Raw genomic sequence first — 4,428 nt, forward strand, 5'->3', positions numbered from 1 at the left:
CACTTCCTGCAATCATATGAATAGCATGATCATGATCTTGAATAGGTGGGAGACCTTTGGGAGTCTCAAATACCTTGGAATGATTGTCCAAGACTTTTTAGAGATCTGGAGAAATAGATGATTCTGATGTGGAAACATCTAGCAAACATAATTGTGTAATTACACCTCTTTGTTCCCTTTTTAGAAGATTTGTCATACCGTTAAAGCTGATTATCTTTCCTGGTTTCCCTGCAATAACCCTTAATTCAACTTCCTTTTCTTCCGCAGAAAATTTTGTGAAAAGTTCTTGAAAATTAAAAGCTATTGTACCCAAGGATTGTAGCCATTGGACTCCTAGTACAACATCAGCACCTCCCATTGGAATGGAAAGCATTGGGCTAGTCAATACATATTCTCCCATGGATAGCTTGATATTATGGCACTTTCCAGAGCAATTTATCGCTCCTCCATTTGCAATCATCACTTGACACTTTGGTGCTGGATATAGGAAGCAATTCAATTCTTTTGCTACCTTACAATGAATAAAATTGTGGGTACTTCCTGAATCAATCATCACTATTACCTTTTTCTTCTTGATTTGTCCTTCTATCTTGATGGTTTGAGGAGTGGTAATTTGTTTATGAGAGCAAAGCCATTGATACCATACAAACTGATTTGGTTCCAAATATAAAGTTGCAATACGTACCTTTTGTGTGTTTTGCACATTATTGAGATCGAAAAATTGCTCCACTAACATTAACATTTCTTAACATTGAGATGATTAACTAAATTGAGATGATTAACATTTCTTTTGTTCTCATCATGAGTTTGCTTTACTACCCTTTCACCATTAGTGACCATTTCTTGTAGCAACTTATTCATATTTATCTTCAATTCTTCCATGCCTGTCTTCAAATCTATCTTCAAATCGTCGATCTTAGCTTCCACGTCATTCATCTTAGCTTCTACGCCTTTCTTTAAACAATCCATCTTAGCTTCTACGTCTTTCTTTAAACCATCCATCTTAGACTCTGTTCCTTTTTGTACAAGTGAAAGTTGTTGCACTTGGTCTTGTAATTTTGATATATCATGTTACATTTATTCCTCTTCTTCATCAGTCATGCTAGAGCTTTCAGGTTGCTTACTAGGTGTTCGCATTTTCTTTCCTCAGGGCATAAATTACCGATAATAATGCTTTACTATGCCCTTTAAATTTCTTCAAACTAATTCTTCAAACCAAGCTTTCCTCCAGTTCTAAAATTGCGACCTATAGTAGCCCTCTATGTCCTATTTCCAAAGCCACCAGTTTGATCCGAATTGGATTCTCCAAGAAAGAGTTATGCACAATCTCCCACAGTGACATGATTATAGACTAGTTTAGTAGAGCAAACTTGTAAGACGTGCCACGAGTCATTGTTTCGACTTTTGGCTCTGAAAAATATATACAAGAAACTACGGTCCGTCCTCTTTCTGTACCTTCTTACAAAATTTCAATCCAATGCTCAGAAAGAAGGTTATGATGATTTTCCCTAGGTCACCTGTTTGGAATGTAATTCAGGAGTCTGCAAAAAGACCAACTTCCTCCGATCATATCTCCGCAAATATAGTGCGAAAAGCTCTAAAATTCAGACCTGAGATTCAACGCGATATCTTCTCAAATGGGTTTTTTTTAGCTTCTAAAACTTTGCAGAGAAAAGTTATAGCGAAAATGCCACGATGACCTATTTGGAGCAACGAAACCCTAGAATCCAAAGCTCTGATACCAAAATGTTATGAACCAGCTCAATAAAAAGATAGAAAATATAGATCAATGCCTCAGAATTCAGCCTCTTCGAGGGGGCAACCTCCTTTACATTACATAAATGAACAATTCTTGGATGATTCAAATGACAAAACCTCCTTTGTATATATAGGAGTCTAAGGAGTCATAATATAAACCAGCCGACCTAACAATAATAATATAAAGCCACAAAAATAACAATAGAGGGATTCTGTGGGGCACAGTAATAAAAATATGGGGACAATAGGGGCACAACAATATTAATAAGGGATACACCTACAATAGTAATGGGGTAATCAATAGTATTATAGGGACCTATCAAAAACTAATATTAAACTGCCTTGGAATCTCCACCATAGCTAGGGAACTCGAATTGTTTGCATGCACTAGCAATTTTGGGATGATTGATCACTTAGCTAGATGATCATTGCAATTGACTGAAGTCTCACTGCACAACTAGCCTTCCACTAGTTCCTCCAACAGTTAGACCTAGTTTAACTGAAAACAACTAGAGATAACTAACTTTGACTGCTACAAATTAGAAATCACACATGCTTAATTTAACTCTAACTCCTCCAACTCGAATTGATTGAGTAAAATGGGTGACACAAACCATGTCATACAAGCTAATTGCATCCAAGTTGTCTGCTGATGTGGAAATTCAAATTATTTCAATTTAATCAAGGCAAAATCAAATTGAGAATTTCTTGCCACATTTTTCAACAATCCTTCAAGTGAATCTAATCCATGTTGCCAATGTAGCACGAAAATTTTCTAATAACAACAAACAATGTATATAAGTAGCGTTCAAAATAAATAAAATGGTAAAAAAAAACATATTAAAACACAATCGATGGAGACCCCGAAAAGTACTCCAACTATGTTACCACCCATTAACGTTCTTTGAAAGTGCCTCCATCACTCCTCTCACGACGCACACCTCTGTTTTCAGCCTCCATCACCCTAAATCCCATTAGTTGTTTTCAACCTCGATCACTCTACTTCCCGAAGAAACCATCAATAGCGTAAAGACGAACCCCTAATCCTTTACCTTTTTTACTAGTGCATCATATTGAAAATTTTAAGACAAAAGATTTGTTTTATCTTGAAAAAATGTCTTAAAATTCCCCTCCATGTAGTAGTCTAGAATGCAACAACATACTTTAGGAAATTGGTTCACTAAATTATTGCCTAAGGTAGAAGAAGGTTTTAATATGTAAAAACCTGTCCTACATGGTGCATTTTGATCAACCTAGTAATACATGACTTGGTGATCATTTTTTGGGTGATAACAGATTGTGTCCCAACATAAGAGTTTGAGGAGCACATCGTATGAAAAAAATATGTTGTAGCTTCACTTTTGCAAAACATCGAAGGGAAGTCATAGGGAGAGAGAGAGAGAGATCACTCAAATAATAGGAGGGAGTGAAGTTGGAGGCTGTGAAACCTACATGTGAGATAAAAGTTTCCTTTATTGATGAGTACAAGATCTCAATAAGGCGAGGGAGATATACCCATACCTACAAGATAACCAAGTACAAATGATAATGGTGTGCCTAACAATCTAGGTCTGAGGTACATACTATATGATACATGATATGATGGAATCAATGGGGCAAAAAATGATACAATGAGATAATGATCCCCATATACATAATTTCCTCGAATACAATGGCCAGGATTGTTAAAATTAAGTATGTTGATTTGAGGACATGAGACATGATTTCCCCACGTTGGTGTGGTGAGGGGGGGGGGAGGAGATCACAACCAAAGAAACCCAGATGACTAGGAGAGGTATTTAGATATCTCAATGGACCATTTGAAATAGAGGTTCATGTTGTGAGTTATGCAATCGGAAAAAAAAAAGGCATTAAAATAAAAATAACTTCTTTTGAGGCTAGATCATAATTTTCTAACATCTAGGTATGTGAGGGGCTACCTAAAGGGACATCCCCTCATGAGGTCTAGAACATCTCACACACACCTCAGAAAATCTAGGAAAATCTGCTAGATCACTAAACCACCAAGTGTATGTTTCTTGATCGTGCGATAATGAGTTGAATTTGAGCATGCGAGAAAAAACCAAGTAAAAGGGAAATAATGATTCACTTTGCTTGATTAGAGGCACCAAGAAAGGATGAAAGATGAAACCAAGGTACACCATCCTGTAAACTACTCTTTTGGAATAAATATGTTGATGTTAACAAAAGCAAGCCCACAAAAGTTGAGGCAATTATGAATCCTCAACAAAGGCACAAGGATCATAGTATTATGGCTAATAATGACTAACACTCGGGATGATAATTGGAAGATATGGGGACTCTTGGAGTTATGATTTACCTTGCTAGAGCATAACATGCAAGGTTGACCTTGTAGTGATTGACACAATTCCATAAGTGATGATCAATTACTCAGACAAAGGATTTTCAAAGGCACATGAGGATAGATGGAGGTCAAATATAAGTAAAATGGGTTGAATGCGACACATAGATGGATAATATATTGTAACAAGACTCAATGGGACTTTGAACAGACTCCATAGATGTAGGGGTGACTCATCTCTAATTCTTTGAAGAAAGGTGACTATATGATGCTTCCACATGGGAAAGGCTCACAGCGCACCATAATAGAATGAGTAAATAGTGATTACTTATGACAGCAACTCATAA

Source organism: Pinus tabuliformis, chromosome 1_1 (assembly GCF_031772625.1).
Source record: "Pinus tabuliformis cultivar Carrire ecotype Pingquan chromosome 1_1, CPIR1, whole genome shotgun sequence".
In the NCBI taxonomy this organism is placed as follows: Eukaryota; Viridiplantae; Streptophyta; class Pinopsida; order Pinales; family Pinaceae; genus Pinus; species Pinus tabuliformis.